General features: G+C 43.2%; 1 long non-coding RNA gene across 1 annotated transcript; it reads left to right on the forward strand.

Annotated features, from left to right (window-relative positions):
• The first annotated feature begins 1,512 nt into the window (after window positions 1-1,512).
• LOC148056023 (uncharacterized) lies at window positions 1,513-7,101 on the forward strand. The gene is made up of 4 exons (XR_015704406.1): window positions 1,513-1,694; window positions 3,239-3,330; window positions 4,355-4,485; window positions 7,014-7,101. It is a non-coding gene; the product is annotated as an uncharacterized LOC148056023 (long non-coding RNA).
• The last annotated feature ends 19,442 nt before the right edge of the window (window positions 7,102-26,543 follow it).

Below are 26,543 nucleotides of genomic sequence, written 5' to 3' on the forward strand. Positions count from 1 at the left end.
CAACAACATGGGTAGTAGCAGGTAAACAAGTGAGAGTATCAGAGATTAGGAAAGCCGGTTTAAATTTAATAGCTGGGCAGTTGGTTGGAGTTGAAACACTCCCAATGGAAATAATCTCCTACATGCAAACCAAATCTACGAAGGGAAATGCTTTGTAGCTAACAGTGGCCCTGATACGGTACGGCTATGCTCGAATTTTTGTCAGGAAAGTGATTTTCTGGGGAGGTGGCATGTCTGTGCTGCAGTCGTGGCTGGGGACAGCATTCCCGAGTGGTGCTGCTGGGAGATATCTGCCTCTGAGAGTAGCAAAGCTGAGACACTGCAAAATTTTTATTCCCTGAAGCTACTGAGAACCCCAAACACTTTACAGTTCACAAGATCAAGGCTGTTAATCCCTGGATGCCTGCACGTATCATTCCAAGGGTCGGCCTCCTGTACCTTGCTGCTCACCTACAGGGATCTGATACCTTGCTTTGCTATCACTCCTCTCCTCCCCCAAAAATAAGCAGAGCTTGAAGCCTTGCTAGCTGTAGTTGGGGTATGCCATTTGCTGGCATGAGGTAATGCTGGTATCTTCTTGTCCTTTGTATATATTTCATACTATATGAGGTAGTAATGTGACTTTCTTTGTATAGGCCTGGCATCTCGTTTGCAGCCGCATGCTTACCATCACCCACATCCTTGCCACTTGTGATTTGAATGAGTAATTCCTGGCATTTGTTTTCAAGCAGGTGGCTCGGACACACCCTGACTCCTACATTCAAATACAGGCGGAACATACATACAGGAAGGGACATGGACATCACCCCATTTCATGGAGCTGAACAGGAACAGCACTCCATCAGGTAAATGTACAAATGACCCTGCGGGAATGTGTCTCACGTTGTGGTAGACTGAAGGGATACATGCAATTGAAAAGGTGGATTGCTATGGAAAGAGTAGGTCTTCCCCAATCTTTGTCTTTACATTAGACAGGTTGAGATCAAAACTCACATCAGACTCTTGACAAACTTTATGAAGTTTTGTGACCTGCCACAAAACAGCATCTGGGCTTGATGTTCCCAAATACTCATAACCTAAACCCTCTGCCTATGTCACGTGAATAGTAAAGGTATTCAGCAACTTTGGGCTGAAGTCGTGTGGGTTCTTTGGAACAGTTCTGACTGAAACACTGCTGAGTCTTCTGAGCGCAGAAGTAGGTGACCATACACTGTGAAGGAAAGCTGAGCTATTCCATACCACGGAACAGTCTCGTGACTGTGAGATGCTCTCAAGTCTAACAGATGTGCATTTCTCAGAGCAAAACGCTGCCATGGAATATGGTGACCCATGACTGACCCTTACAGAAATTGTCTCTGTGCTGCATACTCATAGAGTAATATTGTTTAGAGATTGGAAAGCTCATTAATCTAAATTGTACAGATGCTTGGTTCCTGTGTGTGTTACTAGTAAATTGATTTTCGTATACCCTTCTGTTACATGCTGTCCCATTTCTGTGATGAAGGCTCTATTTCAAGGGCCAGGTTCTGTGCACTGCTCTGGGTGTTCCCTTTCTGCCTGGAAGAGACGGCTATTCTGTGGCGTTTTGTCTACCCACTCGACTGCTCTTTCAGTGTAGAAGATGGATGTGGATCTGGTACTTCTGTATACACTGACAGCTCCTTGGGGAATGTTGCATCTGAGCCACAAAGCAGGTGAGTACTGTGGTTTCTGACGCAGCCCTAAGATGAGGAGAGAAAGCATAAGGTCTACGTATTCCACTTGGTGCTAGGACAGTTCCAGCTTGGCTCAACCAAAATCAGGAGGCTTAAATTAGGCCACTTATTACTCTTGCAGACCAAAGGACTTCTTCAAAGCTAACTAGGTGGAGAGTCTTTCTGCCTCCAACAGAGGAAGACATCAGCACATTAAGTACATACAATGAAACCCCACCTCAGCATGAAGGCACGTTTCCTCACCCGAGACTGGGTAATCAAACAATCTATGTGTGTATTCAGCCCAACCCAGAGAAATAATTTGTACAAAATAAAACAGCAGCATTGCCTGTCCAATAAGGCAAAGCGGATTTTTTTTTTTTTCAGTTATAAAGGGTTTCTTAGCAGTCAGTGCTAAATGCAGCTGATCCTTGCTGTTCAAAGCATGAGGTTAATCAGGGTGTTAGATCTGTTTTTGCTACACAGGAGTCTGTTGCTTTAAACAACAGTCTGTTGTATCAGACTTGGGTAAAAATATACCCGGAAACAAGATTTTTAAAGCTGCTCAGGAAGACAATCTTATGTTTGTTCAGCACTGCATGGATTTGTATGTCAGAGTTAATGGTTGCATGCATTAAGCCAGAAATGAGACTGGTTTGGGGGTTTTTTTGCCTCATTGTTTTATCATTGGTAGAAATTGTAGGGTGAGAGCTTTGAATGTATCAGTGGCACTGTTTAGTTCCTTTATTTTTGCAAGGACAGAAACAAGGTGTAGTTCCATCGGGTAATGCAGCTGGTTTCTGTCTCTGCTGGAACACACAGCGCTGTTCGGTGCTGCAGGAGTCGTGCGCAAGTCTGTCCGCTGTGTTAGCTGGAGCACGGAGAAGCAAATGGCAGCCTTGCAGGCATTTCTGAAGTGTGTGTTTTCTGTAGTGGCGTGGCCACTGCACGTAAAATGGAGCGCAACCAAAATCTTTGTCATCCTGGCAACGTAGACCAAAAGCTTTGATTTAATTCTTGCGGATCTGATCTGGAAGAAAGATGTCAGTTCTTCCTCCCAGTTTGTTTCTAAATATTTATAGGTAGGAAATATACCGTGAACTGCTTATCACTTACAATTTCAGTTGTCTGTATTGTCGGTGTGAACCAAGGTTTCACTGCACACAGGACATTTGCTTATCCACAAGTATTTGAACTTGGGAAAAGAGCAGGCAACTTCACAAAATCAAGCACGATAGATATTTAAATATCTGTCTCGGTTGTTACAACACTGTGTTCATAGTTCAGTAGAGCTTTTGATGGTGAGATATGGCCCATCGGAACATTTGTCCTACCCCAGTTTCCAAACCAATAGGCTATCAACATCAACACAAAATAAACGGAAGCAGTAGAAAAATTCAAGTTACTCATCTATATGTATATGTATATATATATATATATATATAAAATTATATATGTAAATATATTTTAAAATACGCTCACATATCAGTATCAGAATGGGCAACTGACCTTGTCTGCATGCTCCACTTCTTTTTTTATGATAGAGCTGAACCTGCATGAGAAGGATGGATATGAGGTGGGCAATTTCATACAGATACCTTGGAAGCAGAAAAAATTTAGCACATACGAAGAAAAGGTAAGTAACTGTAGAAAAATAGTGGGTTATTCAAATGGACAGATTGAACAAAGGTTGGAATGTCAGTGATACACTAGAATATATTCTCAGTGGAAATGGGAATGAGAGGAAATGAGGAAGGCTGAAGCCAAGCTTCTGTTTCTCCAAATGGTATCTCTTCCTATAAGAAGGCACAGGCTGTAAAAGTTTCATGGTGCGATCTATAAGAAAACAATGCAATACAAGTATCAGAAGTCGCTGCCTGTGCTTTTAGAACTACCTTGCTCCAAACTGAGGAGAGAGAGCTTCTGCTTGTGGGCCCAGGTATCCTCGGAGAGGAAGCCTCAGCAAGGCTTTTAACTTCACAGAAGGGATGAAGAAGTGCTATAAAGAATTGAGCAATGCTATGGCTGCATACCAAAATGAAATTTACTGGGAAGGAAGTGGCCAGCATAAGTTGTACCAAAGCTGGCTAACTCAGTGGGCCTAAACGTGCTTTCCTGAAGGCAATGACAAAATACCTGCTATCTTCAATGTGAACAGGTCTGAGTGTAGCCAACATCATCTGAAGGGAGTAAGATTTCAGATGGGTGGAATTTTTCGCCACTAATCTAAATACTGGGTCTTTTATGGTGTATTCTGGCTGTTAGGGTCTTTTATGGTATACTCTGGGTCCTGCACCTGAGTCTGCATAGCAAGATTCTGCTCCCTCTCGTTGGAGTGTCCCTACTCTTGCTGTGATCTGGAGTTTGCATGCTTTTAGGAGTGAAAATTATGCCCATTGTTCTAGTTTTTGTGGGTGTTTATGCTGTAATTCACTGACTTGATCTGCAGCAAACCTGTTTTTAACTGCAGATCTAATGTGGGAGATTGTTCAAAAGGTAAGGTGTGTCTCGCTGATTAGCTGAGTTGAAGTCACCTGACCCTGAACAAATAGTTCCTGACCTGAATTTTATGTTAGCTTTATTTACTTAATATAGAAACGTTAAAATTGGGCTGCAGTGAACTGTGTCTTTAACCATTTCCTTTCTTGTATAATTTGTAGTTTTATAGAGGAGCTAACTTAAGAGTCAGCGTTAAGCATTGCATCACGCCGTGGATTTGGTGATTTTGCGGTTAGGTCATTTTCCCTCCATGGATTCATCAGCTTCCCAGGTGCAGGATTTGGAGCAGCAGGTACATCTAAAGTTGTTACAACATGCAATGGAAGTGTGATGGGAGGGGTTGGGGGAAGGAAGAAACTTACTCACCGAGGTGTACCGTGGGGTGGTGATTCAGAGGGCTGCGTGCCATTAGCTCTGCACAGCACGCTGCAGTTTGGAGGCAACGCGCTTGCAGAACGAGAGTGCTGACTCTCCTGTTCAGGCTCACTCCTGGCACAAGATGGTGGTGAAATCAGGGCTGTATTTGCACTGTCATGCGATGCGATTAGGGAAGATCTGCTCCTTTGGTGACTGCTGTCTGAACTAGCAACTGTGCATTAGGATTGAAACCATCTCTGTGTGGGCAGAGATGTTGTCAATGCTATTTTGTTGCCCAAGAGGTTCCTGATTACATATTAAGCAGGTCTGAAGGGAAAGGGAATACTGTTTGTCCTAATAAAAAGATATAGTTTGTGAGCGGGGAGAAGAAAGCTAGATTAATGTTCAGAGGTTCTTTACTGGACTGTGACAGTTGGAAAAGCGCTGCGGCTGCTAATTCTTGAAAGGCGTGATAGGCAAATAGCACGTAAACCATTCTTCTTTCTCTTATGATCTTAGCTAACTGGCTTTTCTCTCAGTCTCCCTTTCTTTACTTGTAATATGTGCTATAGTGTTTGGGAAAGTCAGTCAATCATTCCAGTAAAATACTGTGGTATTCTCAGCTCTTGCCTTTATTTAGGCTATGGTACCGTGGGTATGTCTACGTAGCCTTCTGCAGGTTCATCAGAGTCTTGACCCTGCTAACCTAACAGCCTTGTTGCAGCATTAGTTCAGTGCGTAACTTGACCAGATGACTTGGCCAGCCTGTGGTCCGGCACCAGCCTAACTACGCTTACCTAGCGGCTATGCTAAACTCATGTTCCAGCAGCTCTGAGCCCAAGGAACTGCTTCTTGTCAGCCACCAAAACATCTTAAAATCTAAAACCCAGCACGAATCAGGGCTGCACGCTAATGATGGCTGCACAACTTTGAAAGGCAGTGCTTCTGTTCAACTGCAAGAAAGGGCTTTGTGTTTGCAGTTGTGAGTAGGTTAGATCTTTGTCTGGGGTCTGTCTGTAAAACTTAAAATCTGGGGGTTGGTGGAGTTTGCAAATTTATGCTGCTAAAATAAGCACAATCACATTTTGTGGAGTAGTGTGTTACATGAGGTCTGCTGGGTTGATCATCTCTAGGGCTATGAAATAATGCACGTAGATAGTATTGTTGCCGTGGCCTTCCTTGGCATTGCAGTCAGGACCCTGCCGTGTTCCATGAATGGATTTTAGGTATCAGAGCTTCCCAAAGCAGCTCAAACCCTCACTTCCATTTTAGAAATCCTCATTTTAAGAACGAAGGTCTGTGTAAGGATGAACTGTGAAGAGGGAAACAACACGAAATGAAACTGCACGCGAAAGGAAAAACATTTAACGGGGCTCCTGTATGGAGCCATTAACATGGCTGCCCTCCACCGCAACTAAGTGCCTGGCTCCACTTACCTGTCTGGGACACAGGAGCAGTTGCTGGGCCTGTCTGAATGTACCAGAGATTAGCAGGGTAGGAGAACACCTGCTTCCACTTAACCGATCTGAGAGGAAACAAAGGGCAAGAAAAGCGATGGCCTGAACAACACAGGACTGGGTGAAAACTAATACGTAGCTTCAGACTGGCAGTTGGCAGCCATAACCCTCAATTTAAAGCAGCTGAGAGTCCCAACTCTTTAGATCTAAAATCTTGCTGCTGTGAAGATGAAAGACTTTGTTCTGCACACCCCTCCCCTTTTTTTTTTTCCCTTTTTCTTTTCACTCGACTGTGTCCAAATGGGGAGTAGGCAGATGGGCGTTCAGGCAAACCCAGATGCCAGGCTGCTGCACTTTATAATAGGCAGTGAGGAGTGGCAGACAACTCAGCCAGAAGGAAAAGGTGGAAACTTTCCGATCATCATTGTTTAGGAGCTCAGTGACCCCTTTCAGTTTTACCTCGGAGGAAGATGGGATTGGCTGGGACTCGCTGATGACCACAGTATAGGCTTCAACTCAGATACGGGATTGAAATTGTGGTGATAGGAAAGAAGGGAATGTGGTGCTGTCATTGACTTCAGTGAGGGCTGTGGCTCAGCACCTCTGCAAGCAAGGTCTCAAGGAAGGTCTTTTAAGTTGGATTCTTAAAACTTATGTGCTGAGTCCAAGACCATTTAAAAGGTGAGCAAAAAGGCTAGACGGTCATCATTTGAGGCTCAGTTTCATTGCCTGACTCTGAGCTGTGTTTCATTCAGAAATTGGACTTAGCTTCATTTTAAATACACTGTCATTAGGCTCTTTTTTTCCTCTGTTTGCTTTGATTGGAACAGGAACAGTTCTTCTCGCTGTTAACAGAGATACACGATGCTGCAGACCAGGCCCCTGCAAGGGTGTTGTGCATTAACGGGGCAGCTGATGGCCTCTCATGGGGTTCTCTTCAGGGCCACGTTGCTGTGGGTTTTGTGTGTGTGTGTGTGTAATATTTTACCTTTCACTTGTTCACCAGCTTGTGCCCTATGGAAACATAACTGGAGTCTGGCAGATTGGATGGCTGGCCTTAAGTTAGTATATTTGCAAAGAGGGAAGCAAAGAGAAGGTAAGCCTTGTCAGATTATAAAACTTTCTTTTCATGTTCAAATAAACACAGATTAGTCTGACTTGTCTGCCCACCGCTTGTGTCGTCTTCAGAGCACTGAAGAAACAGTGGAACGTACCTGTGACCTTACACACTAACGCTGGCAAAACACGTTTTAGCTCTGAACTCTTTGATTGCACGCAAGCTATCCCTCCAGGTTATTGCACCTCTCCAAAGGCTGCAAAGAGCAATATACTTCCCCCCTCCTCCTTTGCTTGCTTAACTTGTTAAGACATGGAAGGTTACTCCTGCTATGACTCCTATTCCTGACCTGACAGGTGGTGCCTTGAACTGAACTTTGCTCTCACAAACACAGTTGGGTTTCACGTATCAGCCTACCATTTAGTGCACTTGCCCATCTGCACAGAATTCAGTAATTCTGGCAACGTGTGCTGCTGCGATTGTCTCAGGTGCTGGGCTAAGGAGCGCTGTTGAGTGCAGGGGCTTGCTACACAAACAAACGAGGGCCAAGGATTCCACACATTTAATCTCATGCCTTTAACTCTATAGATTGTGCAATGAGTTGCTGAGTGCAGGTAAGAAGATGAAAGAGATTGAGGTGATGCAGGAAGTGATACTAATGGCTATAGCCCTCAGATGAAAGAAAGAAACACCTTTATGGGTCTGCACTGATGTGACCCCGTGCTGCAGAGCTGCACTAGGAACAAAGAATTGTAATATTGGATCAGAAGTCCAATGTGTTTTGTAGCCTGTTTTGAAGAACTGCTCAATAGGAGCTTATTGAAAAAAGATGAATGAACTGCTCTGAAATGTGAAATGATTTGTTGATAGGAGGTGTTTATTTTCGACACAAGAAATGCTACATTTGAACTGTGTGGCAAGGAGTGTTTGCATCCTTTCTTTCTCTATCCCGTCTAAAGCCACGGGCGTTCTCCTATAGCCATGTTCAGTGTTTTCTTTTGATCATTTGTTTCCTACCAAACTTTTGGTGTCAGTGACATCCTGTGGCGTAGTTATGTTAACTGTGTCTGGTTTGGGGGTTTTTTTTTCCCCTTCTTCACAGTTTGTCATCCCAGTTTTTAATACCTAGCCATTCTATGCTAGCCTGTCCCCTGATTTTTTTATTGTGAAAGTAGAATTAGCTATGCTGCTGGGTACCAGTCACTAAGTACCCCAGGACAGAGTATTTAACAATACTAGTTCTTCTAACCCCAGTCTGTTGTATATTTGTATTTCTTGGGTTAAATCCTGCAGGTTTTGCCCAACTGCCCTTTGGGAAAGATTCCTGTTCACTTCAGCTTATCTGCATTTACCTGAGGAAGGATTATTAATGTAGAGATTTGGTTTGCTGTTGAGTATTGATGGCCCACATATAGCTGAATTGTTTTGATAACAACAAAAATGAGCATTTCAGTATTAAGTGTAATAAGTCATGCATTAATCTTTTCAAAGATGAAAAACACGTAATAAGGTCTTCTCTGCTGTACTTCATGGAGCGTTATAAAGTGCAGAGCCAACACCTTCAGCATAAATACATCATTACAGTGTTCCATGAATGAAATGTCAAGCTCGATGTTCAAAGATCACAAAGCCCTTGAGAAGTCTCACCTCTGCAAACACCAGAAAAAGATTTTTTTAGTATCGCTGTATTACAAGAGAAACTCAACTGACCAGATCGTTATAAGGCACCAGCAGGTATTGTATGGCTTAGTCTTCTGCTGCATTATATGTGTCCCATGAAATGCTGCTGCTGCTACTTAATGTTCTTGGTCTGTAAATCATCTATTAAAAGCTTGGGTACTTCTGAGTCCAGCTAGTACATTACTATTTCTAATCGAAATAGGTGGTTCAGAGTTAAACAATTCTGGAAAAATAAAAATGAAAATTGTTTTTAATTTCACAATCCCATATGCCAGTCAATAGAATTACTGACTGAAATAGAGCAGGAAGGTATCAGAAATCAAAGTACTGGGCTGGGACACAATAGCTTGGATATTCTGGCTCTGCTACAGGTTTTTCTATATGATCTTGAGCAAGACACTTCAGCTCTGTTACTCTGTCCTGTTCAATTCCTCAAATATAAAACAATGTACTTATTCTTTATAGATGTTTTCAAGCTAGCATCATGACTTTTGTAAGGTAGACAGATACTGTGCTGTTGGGCTGAAAAATATCCAGAGGCTAAGCTGAGACTTTTCAGAAAGCTGGATCAGCGGTCAGTCGCATTACCATACACGAGGTTTTCAAGTGAGAGCTTTACAGACATTAAAGAACTTTGCAGAAAAAATTATCATAACTCTCTTGATACAGACACCAGATAAGTCCTCCTGACCTGCACCTTGCAGTGTGCAAAAGATGGGCTACTGTTCTTGGCTTGAAACAAGGTACAATAGCCACATGGAGATGGGATCGATATGGTAGAGAAGCGTTCAGGATTATCATCAAACAAGTATGTCATATGTAAATATGCCATCTTTGCAATCAGATGGCTCCTGTGTGTTAACCCAGGACAGGGTGCAGTTTATTGCTGGTAATTAAATATTTTTTTGTTGCTGGTAACAGAGAGGCTCATTTGCAGTCATTTCCCGACTCTCTTTCTAAGGAAAGGTATGATTGCCTTATTCTGTCACAGTAAATCAGTTCTTTGTGTGCTGTCTCTCAAGGCCAGCTAGAACATTATAAATGAACGGAGGGTAGAAAAGTGGAGTTGTGGGGAAATGGGGTTTGGTTGGAGAGTTCCCAGGGATCCTTAGACTGCTACTGTGTGAATTATAATTAATGTTGCTCAAACTTATGGGGTGGCTTGAATAGGACACAGAAAAAAAGTCAGAATCGTGGTGACTCCAGGCAGGTGCCTGTGTAACAGGCAGGGTGGCCCATGGCGGGTTATGAAAGGAGGTGGTGACTCATACAGTACAGAAGGGGGAAAATGTGAATTTGTTTTGGTCAGCCTCAGGGAGACTGGAGACCCAGAGAGAGGTCAGGAACAGATGTAGGATTCAGGGAGCGGTTGAATCACAATATAATTGATGTAGCTAAGCCGTGTCCTGGCCATTTACTGATGCAAGAGAAAATGGGTCTGCTTGTGCATCAACTAAGTATTGTTGACTGGTTGGACTGTCTGACTATTCATGACCTGTCTCAAAATTTTTAGTGATGGGTGCCTCAAAGAGAGAACGGGGGGGGGCATTTCTAATAGATCAAAGCAGCTGATGTCCAAACAGGTTCAAATCTTAAATAAATGTCCTAAGTGTCCAGGTGGCCTGGCCTAATATGGTTCCAGGCTGTATCTATATTGCAATACAGGGTGGTGTTGCAGCATATGCTGACATACTTGTGCTGGTTTTATTCATTTGGGTGTTGAATCACTGTCAAGACACAGCTGAAAAGATCAATGAGACCTCATCTTTTAAAAAATGTAGGATGCTGGCACCAGGATTTTACCACCTGTCTTGTGGCCAATGTCACTCTAGCATCACGCCTACAAACAACAGTTGAGATGTGCCTCCACAGACTTCTGTCGCATCTCCCAGTTGCAGTGCCTGTATCCCAATGGGGTACATCTTTAGGAGGCTGGTAGTTTTCTATAGTTTATAGGTGCTATTTCTGCTAACTATGCCTGCCGAGGCATCAGGCACAGAAATCCTGTATTTGGAAAGCTATTTATTAACTTTGACTTTTAAATTCTTTTGAGGGTACACAAATACAGATTCGGTTATTTCAGGCAGAAGTTTCTTCTCCAAAAAACTGTGGGCTAGACTCGTCCCAGGCAAAAATATGTCTTGAAGCTCTAGCAAGTCGGAGATGAAATGGAAAAAGCCAGCTTGCTCAGAAGCACAGCTGACTCTGTAATCGAGCTGCGAACTCTGTAATACCCTTGCAGGAGAAATCAGTCTTTCGCAACTAAATGTTTCCAAGGTTTCTCTTGAGTTAGTTGTGAGGATAAGTTGTGTCTTAGGGGAATTCTTCTGCCAGTTGGGCTAATTAACATGATAATTTGTTGTTTCATTAGCTACATCTTTCATGGGAAATATGAGTGCGTTTCCTTCATAACAAGGAGAAAACATTTTACTTGTTTTTCTTTTCTCATGACACTGATGAGAATTTTCTGAAAACTTCCTTGAAAGGGGATCAAAACGGTACGATCTAGCCAAAATAGAGACTTTTTTTTTTTTTTTTTGGTCTTCCCACATGTCCACATAAAAAATGAAATTTCTACCTGACTAATCTAGGCATAAATACTGCAAAGATCTGGGCTGAAGTGTCCTGTAATCATTGTAATCTCAATCACGGTGCCCGTGAATGGATGTAGGAATCCAGTTGTAGGCCTCTGCTCTTATTAGCTTGTATATGGGAGACCTGAGTTCTGGTTGGACTTTTTATTAGTTTCTGAAACTATTTTGCATGTGCAAGACTAGATGGTGAGGGGATTCAAGCTTCTGCTAAGTTTTTGAAAAAAATCAGCTCTTGTGAATTTACCAGCAAAATTGTATGGATGTCCTTCAGCAAGTCCTTGCCTCTGTCTGTTTGTGCCTTAGGTTGTCTCTGTATACGCTGAATCTTTTGTTTGGAAAAGCGATCGTCAACCCATCGATGTCCCTGCTCTTCTGTTGCAGGTTAGATGACCTAGGAGTGTTCCAGTTAAATAATCTAATCTCTGATTCAACAGGACTCATATTCTGGTTGGCTGAGCCATTAGTTGGTTTTTAAAATATCAGCTCAGCGGTATGGTGGTCATGGCAGTGGGCCGATGGAAATGGGTTTGCAATAGAAGAGGGTCTGGAGGTTGATTTTAAAGTGAGAGAAGAGCACCCCTTCATCCTGAACTCTTGGTTGCCAGTAGACCCCTGCTCTTAAGCAAATCTTAAGGGTGTAGAGCAGGAGCATGAGAGAGACTGTGGAACAGCAGTATCAAATCTGAATCTGCTCTCAGTCAAGAATTCGTTCTTTGTTAGAGCCGCGGCAGAGGGGGCGAGCCCGGCAAGCCCCTCGAGAGGCCGGTCTCCCGCGCAGCACGTCTGCGGCGCGCGAGCTGGTTTCGCCCTGGCCGCTCCCAAGAGCCGAGGACACACCTGTTAATAGCTAGGGGCAAGGAGATTGGCTGGAGGTGAGGAATGCACCTGCGCAGGGAGGGGTGAAGGACTACATGTAAGACGAGCCTTAGACACCCGCCGTCTCTTCTCAATTCCAGCTTAAACAAGCAACATCGCTCTGGGCTGCGAAGAAAACCATGCACGTTTTAATCCTTTGCTTTCCTTTTTTTTTTTTTAAATTTGGTTTTATTTCGGTAGTCTAATACAATTTAGAAGTGTGTTGTTTTTTCAGGTACAGTTCTATTTTTGTCTTCATTTGGTTCGTGTGAATCTCACTGCGAAAGCCTCTTGCTCCAAGTTCGTCTTTTCCAGGAAAGATCAGAAGATGAACGCTCTTGTGCGCGCCCTCCTGATGATCATTACGTCCTTTTTGTTACCCACTTGAAGGCTGATGATCTTGGTTTGGGAGAAGGTGGTTGTGCTTCCAGCACTGAAGTTGCTTGCGTGTGTGTTTGTTCATGGTCCTGGTAAGCCATGGTGTCCAGGTACTGTGGTAAAAAGTGATCTAACTAGCATGAAGAATGACTTCTTTAATGCCTTTCGTAACTTGTTCATCAATATTCTCCTCTCAACTTAACTTTCTCTAGGACTCTGTCCTCTTTTCTCTTCCTCCTTCTTTCCCCAGGTAGATTAAAGAGGGTTTTGTTATACCTATCAGGTTTTGTCTGCTCAGAGTTATGGGGGAGGGGAGAACAGCACATGAATTCAAACGTTCATTTTACAACTAGCCAAACCAGTCAGGGCAGGTAAAAGCAGAACCAAGACATTGAATAGGAGGGTGCCAGTGGGGGAAAGCTGGTTTCACCGAGATGTCATGGTGAGCTCGGGAAAAAAGGCATCTTTGGAAGGGGTTTATTGTGACTGAAATAAAACGAGTATAAAATTTAAGAGAGCTCTTTCAGAAGAGAATCCTTGCATTTCAAAGAGGATCCAGCTTCGGTACTAACAGCAGTGACGTTTCTAAATGCAAGTATGCTATCGGCTCCTTTTCAATTTCTGTGTAACGATTGCCATTTTTCAATTAGTTTTTAAATTAACTGGCATTTTAATACATTTTATTGCAATTGCAAAATGCCCAGTCCTCTAGTTTTAGGTTCTCTACTACTTTGGAGCCAAAATTGACTTCTCAGATAGGGTGTTGGAAGTGAAGCAAACAGATTTGGAATTTTTCAAACACCACTTTTGTTTAAACTAAGTGGAAGTCAAGGAAAGATCTTGTTCTGCTTTAGTCATCGGTTTCCGCTCATGGCATGGAGGAGCCATTTTGGGTTCGTTTTGTTTATTCTTTTCTTACCCAAGGCTTTTTTTGTGCATGACAAAATGAGCATAATTAAGTCTTCTCTTCACTCTCGTGCTAGTTCGCTCTCATTATGGAGCTCCCTGTGCCAGCTGTGACTAGCCTTTACTTGCGCTGGCTAGTTGGACACCAAAGAGACAGAAGACAAAACAAAGTGGTTTGCTTCATTTTTTGAAGTGTGAAGTCTGGTTGTGGGTTGGACGCAAGAGCTGCGCTGCTTTCTCAGGCTGGCAGATCGAGGTACCTAAAAAGCCCCTTCTCATCTTGTATAATTTGGTTGGCGGCTGGTAGGTGATCCTGTTGATGTGATAATTTTGGATGAGGCGTACGAGGTGTTTTGTAAGCAAGCAGGCTTCTTGTATAATTCATCTGCTGGGCTTCAGGAAGAGGCATTAGGCTGGCTGTGTAGGCACTGAGGGAGTCAGCAGAAAGTGTTTGCTCACTCGTTCCCTCCACCCCTTTAGTAAAACAGCCTTCTAGAAAGTTCTGCGGGGCACAAAGCTCGAAATAATTCCAGCTTTCGGCTGAAATAATTTCAGAGTCTCTACCTTCGCAGAAATAAGGAGGCAAAGCTTGTCCCGATCTAAATGCTGTTTGATTTATTTAGTTTCAAGAAGGCCTTTAACAGCTCTTTTCTGAAACGTTTTGTCAGGAATGCATGAAATATTGCTAGTTTATTTACCCCCTCATTTTCAGTGAGGCTAATTCTTGATTATTTGGGTTTTTTCTTCTTGTAATCGCAAGTATTTAAATTCACCTGACTCAACTTTTATTTGAAAAAACTATGATTTAAATATTATTTTGCTTTAGTCTAGACTCCTCTGAAGCAGAAGATCACTTTATGCTTGCTTCAATCTCAGATAACAGCATTAATATAGAAAAATTGTGTGCTGTTCTATCTGTACGCAAATACCAAAATACTCAAGCCAGCTACAAGGTTATATCGGCAGGACTAAACATTTATTTTTTGACTGCAAATTCAGGAATGGTCCCAGTCTTTTTAATTGGTTTTTGATACCTTTTTTCATTGGAACTTATGTTGCAACTTGCAAACATGGGTGTCTGAAGTTCAGTGTCTCCACAGAGCTGGAGGTGGTACACGACAAGACTTTTGAAAGCACCTTTGCTTTGTGGGTGTCCAAATTGCTCTCAAAATTCATGAATTATTATTATAAATTATTACTGAATGCGAATTTGGGCTGTTAAAAGACACTCTTTGGCATATAGGCAACTAAATTCAGGCAACCAAAATGTTACCGAATTGTAGAAAATCATATGAAAGCCAGGATTTTGGAAACTGTTAGCTGAGTTGTGTCTCCTCTTCCCATTCTGCCCAGCAAGCGATGATCCCAGGGAAGGCACAGGTATTTCTCACACGAATTAACTCACAGCGGTAATCATGAACACAGCCTTGGCTATTTTAATACGTTTCAGGAAAGCTAACAATCAGAACTTAAAAATCTGGCGTCTTACCGAAGTCGCTGAGATCTGGGGGCGACCAGCACGGAACTCTACATGCCAGACACGGTGATGCTGTTCAGTTTTTCAACCGGAGCAGGGGCTAAATTCTTCTGGTGGTTATACTGGGCAGTCCTGGTCTGGAGCCTGCCCCTGTTTAACTGAAATGCTGGTCCGTGAAGTGACTGAGTTCAAAGGAGTGGGAGTCCTGAAACTGGCCTGGTGACACAGTTTTACTGATACGTATTGCTGTATAAAAATTGAGTAGTATTTCTTTATTTTAGAAGGAGAAGAGAAATCCTCCCTGACACAATGCTGTTAATTTAATCAGACTCTAAATCAATGAAAGGACACATTAAAATATATACCGGTTAATAAGAGTGTTTGAAAATTGTTTCAATGTGATATTCCTAAAACTTTAAAAATTCTCCTAGGCTTCCCCTTTTTTGTGATGGTTGACTTATGTAGGAAATAGGGTTTTCTTGGCGTCCTTAGCCTAAAAAACATGGAGGAAGGCTGAAGTGATAATTTTCTGCATTTCTACTAAAAAGGCACATAATGAATTAAAATTACAAAAATGCAAGCTGGACATAAAATATACATGCAATCAGGTGATCGTTTGTTAGACGTTTTGGTTGCAAAACAAGTTAATTAGAATGCTCTTACCATATTTTGGGCAGGGGCAAGTGGCTCGAGGAACTTACATTTTACAGTTGGGATGCACGTTTCCCTTCAGGTTTTTTTAGATGGCTCTGTCATTAGAGTCAGAGAAGTTAGTTTTAGGGCCTTACTTTTATTTAATCTTCGGTTGTGGCAGAAGTAATCACGCATCAATGAGCAGTCTGAACTCTAAAACAGAACTTAGTTTGCATTGCTGCTTTTAAGCTTTCAAATAAGCCTGCCTGTCCTTTCAGACTCCAGGTACGGCTTTTATCTGATGGAGCTCCAAGATATAAAGGCTTAGGTTTCACATGCTTTGTTCTTTTCATCGTCGTTGACTATTGATTAAGGCTCAGCCCTGCAGGTTAACTAACAAGTTATTTTTTCCCCCCACGGGAGCTGCATTCTTTGTCAGACCCGCAGCTCCCTGGGTAAAAACGGGCATCTCTGTATTCCCGCTTGCGGGATAATTGATACCCAGTTGTTTCAAGGCTGCTGGAACTTTGTCCTTGTACTTGAGAAGTGAGTGGGGGAGGCAGGTAAGGAAGTAGAAGAGGGGAGGAGAAAGGTAATATAGGTACAAAGCTAATTACTAGGGCTGCTTAAAAAAAAGAAAAAAGTGGGGGTGGGGTTCATTTAAGTTCCTTGTTTTCCACTCCTCTTCAGTCATTCTTTCCTTTTCTCTCAAGGCCTGAACATTGGTAATAATGGTGATGATTAACTAAATGAAGTCGGTAACCTGGGCGACCATTAAGGTGGTTTTATATTTCATGGGTACCGAATAGCCAGAGAAAGCACACTATTGAGGACTCGGAAAAATGAGATGGGGCGTTTGGGGTTTGGTTTTTTTTGGGGGGTGGGGTGGGGTGGGTGTTTGCATTGTGGTTTTTTATTTTGCATTTTGTGCCTTGATGCTTCACAACGGTAAGGTTATAACCCCCTTCTTCCATGTTTCCCTTCTTCTCCTGTTTTTCATTCCTTCTCTTCTTGACTTGCCGCTTTTGAAAGATTCTGTATCTGGCTGAAGTAGAGTTTCCCTGTTTGCCGGCCTACCTGTAAAATACTATCTTGAGGAGAAGAAAGGAGGTGAAAGGAAGGATTTATTTCTCAATATATGCTAGATTGGTTGACTTGGAGATTTGATTTTATGTTTTGTGGTATCTTAGACTTGTCCTGCTTCTGCCGTAACAACTTAGTGTCATTCTCTCCACACAAAGCCTTTAATTGCTTTTAATCGTGTGCCATTGCCACAGTTGTATCGAGTGTACTAAAAGCAAGTGCCATCTTCTACGCAACCAGAAATTCTCCTAATTCTCAGGCCTCTGGTGGGCATGAGCTGTGTATCTCACTGGCAAGGGTAACGCAAGCAGCAAGCGGGTTGGACAGTTTGCAGTTTTTTTTCTTTTTTGTGAATACTAATAATTCATGTGCTTGCTAGGTATTAAATAAGTCTCGCTCCAAACAGACTTAATAAATGAGCTGAAATTGTTCATTAGTCTAATGGGAAATAAGCATTTCTAACAAACTGGTTTTATTTACTGAACTAGCTAGAAACAAACGTGGGATTTAGCATTAAAAAGCAAAAGATTTAGAATTACTATGGGGTGTGAAATGAGAAGTGTGCGCATTAAAGGTGAATGCTGCCATTTGACCTGTCTTCCCGTCGGCTGAGCGGGTGAACAGAATCCCTAGCTGCCTTGTGTAGCACGCCGTGCTTCGGGGGCTCTGCGCCCGTGCTTCGGGGGCTCTGCGCCGCGGAGTTCGGCGCTGCGGCACAGCCGTGGCGAGCAGGTGGCTGTGGCATCTTGATTAGACAGCGCCGCGGCGGCTCTGCGGAACCTTCCCGGGGAACGCCGAGCAAGGCGCTCCTCAGTTTGTGAAAGTCGTGGCAGCTCCTGTAGTAAAGGAAAAGAATCGTGGAAGTTCTTTCCATCCTGTGGACAGAGTTGCACATGCTAAAGTGAAGATCAAAATGCATTTCTCAAATAAAATATCACACAAAATTACACTTAACCATTTAAGCTAATTTTTATAAAAGCATTTTCCTAACTCATACTAGCTGCTAACTAGCTGCTAACTTCTAAAGTAGCAGCTACTTCACAGACTAAACCCATGATAAAAAAAATTAATATTCTGGTCTCAGTTTTATGATGATAAGAGCTATATAAACTCTTTATTTGGTATTGTGGATGTATGACATCTTAGCAGAGATCGAGGTTTGGTGTTGGTCTTTTGCCTGCTAATATAAGCACAAAATGGCCACGTTGTTGTATGTAGCATAAGTTCTCCTGGAATTCCTTATCTATAATTCACTTCTGAAACTTCTTGTTTGATATATAAAGCATCTTCCATGGTACTAATGGGAAAAGAAGTTAAACAGATGCAGTACAGTGCAGAAGATGACACAAAGGCTCTTTCTCTTGTGCTGTGATCCATTAGTGACAGCAGTTAGGCAAACCAAGCAGAGTATTATTATTATTATTTTAATAGATTAGCTCTAAAAGAGTTCCAGAAAGAGCCCTGTGAAGGACTTAGGTCGTCTTGGAAACTATTTCACAGTTTTTTGTCTGTTCCAATGTTAGATTTTACTTCTTTTGTTTTTGGCAAAAGACATCATTTTCATTTCACAGTGGCGATGGACAGGCCACAAGTGATTTGAAGTTTTGAAAAGCAAATTCACCGTCCGTTGTCAGGTTCACTAATGATTAACACGGCAGCAAGGCACAAGGATTGTTTATTAGAACTGCATTATGCAGCTAAGCACTACGTGCCTTTGTCATTATCGTGGCACGCCACCATTGCCCAGCTTAGATAGGAAACCTATGCAGAGGTGGGGGTTTCGTTTTGTTTTGTGGTGGGTTTTTTGTTGTTGGGGTTTTTTTGCCCCCCCCCCCCCCTTTTTTTTTTTTAAGTCCAGATGCAGGTTCTATTGGTTGACTTAATCTTCAGGTATTTCGCTCTCATGGAAGTCAGTACCGGACAAGGCCTTAAGAAGTGACTGGTGACGCTCTGACTGGAAGTCAGCGTAGCACTGGGATGCAGTTCCAACACATTTGTGAAGGCGGTGTTCTTAACTTGTTTGGAAGCGGCAGCTTGACCTAGGGTGTGCTAACCATACTCTCTGGATACACCGTACGCCAGTAACGAGTCCGTATTTGCACTGGAAACAGATTTGGAGGACATTGCAAGGAACACGGTTGCTGCAAGGGCTTTCAGGAGCCCAGTCTAGGGCAGCCCTAATGCACAGGCATCTTTTGGGAACCGTTCTGTCAAGGGCTAGGTAGGGAGAAGGGCTGGGTGACTCTGCGGGTCTGCTCTACTTCTGATTGCGTAATACGGCAGTATTGTCTTTTCATAGGCATATACCGTCAGGCAAATCCTGCTCTTGGCAGATGCTCCTGGCAGGGCAATGACTTGCATTTTGTACTGTCGCTAGCCGTGGGGAGTGGAGGCAGAACGTACGTGGCCCAAACCTCTTCACCCAGCCGCACCACGTTAAGTATTCTGATTTCTGGCGTGTGCCCGCTGTACGGAGATTGTGAATGGCCACCTAGCGTGCGGCCTGCAGAGCCTGGGCAGAGCAGAATGAATGAATTGTAAAAATTGTCAGCAGAGGAGGGGGTATATTAAGAAAAGGATTTTAATTAAAAACACCTTTTTTCCATTCCTATAAGGAGATGCAGGGAATCAAATAACGGACTGAGGCCTTTCACCTTTCCGCAGTGAATTTAATCCAGACTGGTACTTTTTTTGTTGCCTTTCCCTCGGTGCGTGTGAAGGGAATTGGTTGATCCAATTTCATTTCTTTGGGACCAGGTGTATTTGTAGCAGCGCACCCCCTCACAGATCACTTGGCCCTTTGGTTGCAATTGCGAAAGGCAAGGTAAGAAATGAAGGTGCTTTAAATTAAGATGGAGATCTATGTTTCTCCCCAGATGGCTGGAGAAGCGCCTGGGCTGAGGGTCACTGACGGCGTGCCTGGCTGTTGCGTAGGACTGGTGAAAAACGGCATCGCCCCCTTCGCGTACCTTCTGGTTTCTTTGCAGTGAACCCATCGAATGTCCTCACCCTGCTTTACGGAAGAAACTTTGACCTTCCAAGCAGCATTAGCAGAAGGAAGGGCATTTCTAGGGAGAGCTCCAGTTAAGCTTAGAGCTAATTTGACCTCGAGGGTTTTTCTCTATCACAAAGTGTGTCAAAGTCAGAGGGATGGAAGAGTTCTTAAAGGAAAAGGCCCTAAAAAATTCCTCATTTCCTATACCTTTTGACTTTCCCTTTTGCCTACGCCTATTGCAGAAAGAGCCAACGCTTTCCTTTCCTATTGAAATATCTCTGTATTGTAGGTGTTCTGCACCTCTGGTGAGGAGGAGGGATACAGAGACGGTATAATACTGCTCGCCAGGTCGCACTGGCCCTGTTTTGTACATTCTGCACACAGAAAGAGGTGTCCCGTTGAATCTCTTGGCAAGATTTTATACCTTGTAAGCATTAGTTTGTGGCATTTGTGTCCATGGTTTTTGGCTTGAACATGCGTCTGGGTCAGTGAAACTGCTCTGAAATTGCTGAAAGGTTCCAGCAGTAAGAAACTGGCTTAGGGAAAGATCCGCCGAGACCCAGGAGGGGCAGGATTGCTGCTGCGTGCCCTAGGGCAGTGCTTTGTTAGAGTGTATTTCGAGGACAGTTTTTCTCTCATGCTCGTAAAAGCAGGAGAAGTCACCTTCTAGCTGGGCCACAGATGAAAATACTTCGCATCAGGCTGAAATATTCCTGCACCAGTGGGAAAAGAGCAGGATCACGCCGACACCCGCTCCTGTTGAGTTGGGTCCCGGTGCGTCAGAAATTACATGGTGATTGCCTGGAATTGCCCTTATGGCACCTTTGCGATGTCATCAGAAATACCAGACCATAGAAGATTTAGTTTGGGTTGGGCTGGTAAAGGTAACCTAGGCTGATCTAAAAGGAGATCTGGCAGCTTGGGGCCGTTTCCAGCCGCATTCAGAGCATTGGCCAGGCCGCAGGTTTCACAGCCTCTCACCTGGCGCGAGGTCCGATGGCCCGCGACGCGCATGGCATCGCTCCGTTCCGTGTCATGAGGAGGTGGGGCAATGGCAGCGCGCTGGAATGCTAATGTAAAACATTTACGCTTTTTTCCTTTTGCGCTCACTATTTTTAAGTGAGAAAGTGGTTTCCTGGCAGCTTTCCATGGTTACTGTTGTATAAAATGTTCAGATTAAGCAAAGGCCCTTTTATCAGCTGAAGAGGACATCTTAAAAAAACCCCTCTATGTTTCTACTCCGAGTTCAAGGGAGCAATATTCCCTCGGCCACCGCAATTGTGGGGCGCGCTGGCAGGCTTGGATCCACACAGCAGCTTCCACTGGCAGCACGGGGAATTACACGTCGTATTTGAGGGCAGAACTAGATTGGTAAATTCAAATATGTGATCTCACGCTCACTCTAAAGTGATGGGATATATCATATTATAGCGCATATTCAAGGGACTAAGTTTCATGACTTTAGACAAATCTATGAATGGATTTTTGAAGAAGTGGCTTATGTGGAACAGCATCCTTTGCTGTAAGTCTGTGGTGTCACAGCTTTTGTTTTGGCAGCTCTTGGATCAATGTCCAAACCAAGGAGCTAAAAAAAGCCTTTTTGTTACTTGACAGTGAAAGGGATGGCAAGGGTTCAAGTGTGGCAACCGTAAAACTGCCATCTGTTCTGAAAGCCCCTCAAAATAGCTGCTTCGCAGCACCATAAAACTCTCCCAACAGACAGGAGCGTGGAACCCGCAGTCACAACCTCTCCGCGTGTTTCTGGCCTGGGATTCTGCGCTGCCGGAGGCGCTTTTCTGGCTTCGGTTGTTAGGAGTTTTAGGCCCGACAATCCGGGCTTATTTACACGTGTTCGTCACCTCCAGTCTCTAAGGAATTAATGAAAATTCAGCTGTTCAGCCTCCAGTATCGATGGCAAATGGGAAGGAGTCATTTCTCAAGGAATGAAAGACGTTTGCGCTATTAAAATCCTGACGCGTCAGTGCCGGTGGGACGTTAGCAGAGAATGTCTTCTTACCGTAGTTACTTAACTCTGGTCATTAAGCGAGACTGTGTATGATATGGTTCCAATACAATTGTGCAAACATCTGCTTTTAAGGCACCTGCCCTACTTGGAAAACACCTGTAAGATAATTTATTTTTTTTTTTGTCATTCGAAAAAGAAAATCCCCAGACTGCAAAGAGCCATCACAGCCAGGAGAGAGGGGGGAAAAAGCCACGAAGCCCTCTAAAATACAAGCTGAAGCAACAGAATGAGAATTTCCAACTTCTGGCTACTTCTCCTTCACTGTTCTATCAATGTGGCAGCAAAGAAAAAGGCTCACAAATCTCTCACCCTGGCAAGACGCTACAGGCAAAAAGGGTAAAATAAGCGAGATTCTTAGCTTCTTCTCGAAATTGTTCTTGTCAGTTGGCTAACATTTCCTAAGTCACTCATGTGCAACTGAGTATTTTTGCTCTAATGATAACTAAGCATCACGGGATTTTTGTAAACTGTGGTCATTCTAAGCAAATTATTATTATTATCCATATTAAATCGATAACCAGTCTGGTTGCTGTGGATCAAAACAGAGTTTAACACAGCCTGGGGTTTTATTGCTTAGAAATCCATTCTACCTACTTTTATTCAGCTACAGGTATCACATCTACCATGTGGGGTGCTTTAGACAAAGAGCTATTGTCTAATTCTCCTTCTTGTTGACTTTCTTGATTTCACATTATTGATGTGGAAAAGACACTTTCTGTTGTACCGGTCAAGTGGGACGTATCTGCTGGTTCGCTGCTTGTGTGGGGCTGATGAGGTTCAGCGTCGTCTTGTTAAAAATGCGGAAAGCAACCGCCCCCCACCCCCGATTTCTTTGCAGGGGCCTACTTAGCTCCTTGCAGAACGTCAACCTGAAACGGAGCGGGGGGGACAGACGTGTCTCTGCGTTCAGATGCCGCTGTCGGGGCACGCCATACCTTACAAGACTTTCAGAGTTGTCTGGCGTAGCCTCATGGAAAATATAACTTCTTTACATCAGAATTTGACTGGAATTTCTCTTATGTGAATCTTGAGGAGGCGTTAAATAATACGTAGCGTAGTGAGCCATCCAGCCTATCAGGTAACGTACACAATGACGCGAGAGGCGTAGATATCTTAAACTGGGATGGGATTCTAGCTGCAACGATGACTTTGGCATTTCACCACGTTTTGTTCTAGCTATTTTTCACCTTAGTTGCACCATCTTTATATCGAATGCAGTCCTGCTGTTCAAATGGTTGCTGTGCTGCCGAGCATTCGGGAATGGCCTTCACCTTACTGCGGTTTTGAAGTCATCAATGCAAGCAGTAAGGGTATTTTTGTTCTTGTTGCTTTTGTAAATTAAAACACTAGCTCCGTTTATTCAGGAATTTGCCTTTCTGACCTGGAGTTATCTGGAACCAGACAAAAATTTCTCTCCCCCTACTTTTAGCTGCACCTTTTGCATCCCTCACTGCTTGGAGCCGGAGAGCATTTTATTGTGGTACCCGATCACTAACAAAACGGTGTGGTTTTGGTTAAGAAACTTAGCAGCTGTGCAGGTGAAGGATGAAATGGGTGGAGGGAGAGAATGACAACCACCGCAGCGGTTGTGGAAGGTTTATCTGTCAGCGGTGCCTGGCGAACAGAGATGGGCAGTGGGTTTCAGAATGCACTGGAAGTATGTTTGTCAGGTTACAAGTCTGTTCAAGGGTATTCAATGTCAATGCTGAGGTTCTTTGTGGTGCGCAAATTGTAGTCATCTGTTTAGTTGCTCCAGAGCTGTTTAGAGGACTAGGTGGTTTTTTTTTTCATGTGTATGAGTTAATATCGTAAAAAACCACACATGCAAAAATCTTGTGAACGTTAAGGGATGATGCGAAGGGCAAAAGGCTCCAAACAGTCTTAGCATTTAAGTATTCCCGGTTTCTTTGTAATACCTGTGCTCTGCAAGATCTTTGGACTCCCCAAATGTAAATCTGATTAAAAGATGACTGAAGGAATCAGCAAATAGGAATTGCGTAATAAAAACATAGATAAAGCTTTAATGGTTGGAGGTACTGGAAGAAAGGTAAGAGTTATATCCCTACGTCTGCAGACCTGTGTTGCTCCCTGGATTTTGCATTTCCCCGCATTTTTAATTTGCAGTAGCAGAGAGGGCCTAAGTGGGCTGTAATTGCCCACACCTCAAATACCATCCTGTTAGACGTTTCAGTTGACAAGCGTGTTTCATTAGGTGTAATGTAGACTAGACCGCTTCTTGGTAAGTGACAACTCCGAAGGGGAGGCGGGGGGAGGCAGGACTGCGTGACCTGTACAAATATTTCTGGGATAACTTTTCAGAAGATTGTTGCTTCCTCCTCTCCCAAATGAACAGTATTTGATAATTGCTGAAATCCCAAAGGAGGGACAGCTAAAGGTGGGATTCTCCCCCCCGCCCTTGGTTCTTTCTACTCCAACCAGTCAGGCTTTCTAGCTTGCGGTGTATCTGCTGTTTGTAGACCATGATCCCGAGATGCCATTACCATCTTACTGGGCAGCATTGGATGTTTTCTGTTTTTCTAATACTGCCTGGTAATGATGATTATGGTGTTTCATGTACAACGTGGAAAAGTTCAACAGCAAATTTGGAAACAGAGGTTAGTGGCCAACAGAGAAATCCATGCTTGACTGTCAAATCTCCCCAAGCATAAGTAAATTTAAAATTAAATGCTTTGGGTTCTAGAATAAAGGGTAAAAGCAAACATAAGAAAATCTCATCCTTATTCTAGAATGATAAAATAATGTTAGAGTGAGCCTGTAAATAGAAAAGCGTGCAGAGTGTGGAACAGAGCACAGGTTTGGTACTGCAAGAAGGGAATACATTCAAATGGAAATGTTACCTTTTGTAGCGGTAGGTACTCTGCTCCAAACGCAGTCTTTTTATTTACTTTTAAACAATGGTAGCTTGCCAGAGAATGAAAGTAAACATTTTTATTGAAATGTAACATTTGAGGTTTTTTGTTCAAAATTTTCTCTCAAAATCAAAATGTTCTTTTCCTCTAAATGAAAGGTCATTTTAGACTGCCGAAATCAAAAGCGGAGGTTACTTTTTCAGCTTTGCTATTGTAACTGCCTCTTTCCTTTTCACAGCAATTCCTCTCGGCTTCTCTTCTCCAGTAGAATGCTCTAATAGCAAAGCCATTTATTTTAAAACTTTGAACTTTCACGTAATGTATACCGTTTAAATTTTATTTTTATACAGATATACTTCTACATCCATATGCCACTTTGGGGTGCAGAGGGGAGAGAGAGAAGGAGACTTAGCTCCCATTCCCCTTGATTGTTTTCATTACTTTAGCGGACTAATATTATAATACATTTTAAAATAGGATGGGCTTGATTCTTGTTCTGTGAGGTTTCTTTCCCTAAATCAATTATACTAGTTAAAGTCACCTTGAAAGAACTAGCTCAGTCCAAAGGGACTGAGTGGAAGGGAGAGTGTTGTCTTAGATGGTTCATGGAGGCTTTTTGTTCTTTACTGAGAGTTAAAACAATCCAGGAGGGTATACCTCCCAGTTATCAGATATTAAAGGTACTGCAAATCATGATTTAGAAGGGCTATCACAGAGAAAGGGCAGGATGGCTGTTAGGTGGTTTCATCTGACGCACGGCGTTATGGGCAGGTGGGTCAGCGTACCTGGCGGGTGCCAAAGCCCCCCAGCAGCAGCACCCTGCCCTGCCCTGCCCTGGGATCCCCTGCGGACGCACGGCCTGCCGTGGCTTTTAATCACGTGCATTGAGAAGGGTGGTTGTTGTCTTGAACCCCGTTCTGAAGCGTCAACTGAATGGTTCACTGAAGTGCAGCTTGGCTGAAACGTATTCCTTTAGGGCTCAGGCTGATAGAAAGGTTGTCTATGTACCCTGTGAAGCACTGTGCTGGATCCACACAGACTTCGAGTATCTTATGGCTATAATAAATATTACATGCAGTATAACATCACCTACACAGTATAGCTCAGATCAGAGCTCTCTTAAGCTACCACACAGTGAGAGGCCATTGCTACCCTGAGAGCTAAGAAAGGAAGACGAAGCAAATCGTGCTGCCTTCCTCCTGGGCGAGGCAGCGGGCCAGCGGCAGAGCCAGAGATCTGGAGCCCCTGAGCCCCACTTCGGACGGCACAGAGCTCTGACACCCAGAAACGCTCCGGGTTGAGAAGTGTGCGCTGGATTTTTTACCTTCTCTGTTGCATGATGTGCTACAGCAAACTTCCCCTTCTTCTGAAAAAAAGAAAACAAAGCAGACAGATTCCTTATCATCTATCTTTATCGTTAGTATTCACTGTGCTTAATCACATTACTGGCTGACAACTGTACCCCTAAGTCTGCTGTCACTGTCACTTTTATTTAAGACTCAAATTTGGCTGCATCCCTTAAACTTAAGCCAATACAATAAAGTATTTGTTGTAAAACCAACTGTGTTAAATGCTAGGCCATCTTTGTCGCTTCTTTGTGCCCTTCTTAGTACCGTTTTCTTTATATACCAGTTCTCAGTATGTCTTTTGAGTTGCTTGGAAGGACTTGAATCAGTCGGTATTTCTGTGAACCAAAAGGGAGGAGGGAGTGAGGAAGCCAAGAAACAAAACACAAGAAAGCGTACTGCTTTTACATCACGTTGAAATAGAACTTAACCTTATGTTTCTGTTTTAGATCTTTATTAAATCAACTTCTTATACTATATTTGTCTCCTGAAACCCACCGTGATTTTCAAACGGTCCTTTAATATCAAATGTCTTCCTTCTGCCCATCACATATTTGGTAAATTTGCACACCCAGTGATGTACGGCAATCTTTCTCAAGCCATTTCTGTTAGTTTTCATGGAACGCTGACATCCTG

The sequence above is a fragment of the Nipponia nippon genome, unplaced genomic scaffold, assembly GCF_047370975.1.
Source record: "Nipponia nippon isolate SJK-2023a ecotype South Korea unplaced genomic scaffold, ASM4737097v1 scaffold_19, whole genome shotgun sequence".
In the NCBI taxonomy this organism is placed as follows: Eukaryota; Metazoa; Chordata; class Aves; order Pelecaniformes; family Threskiornithidae; genus Nipponia; species Nipponia nippon.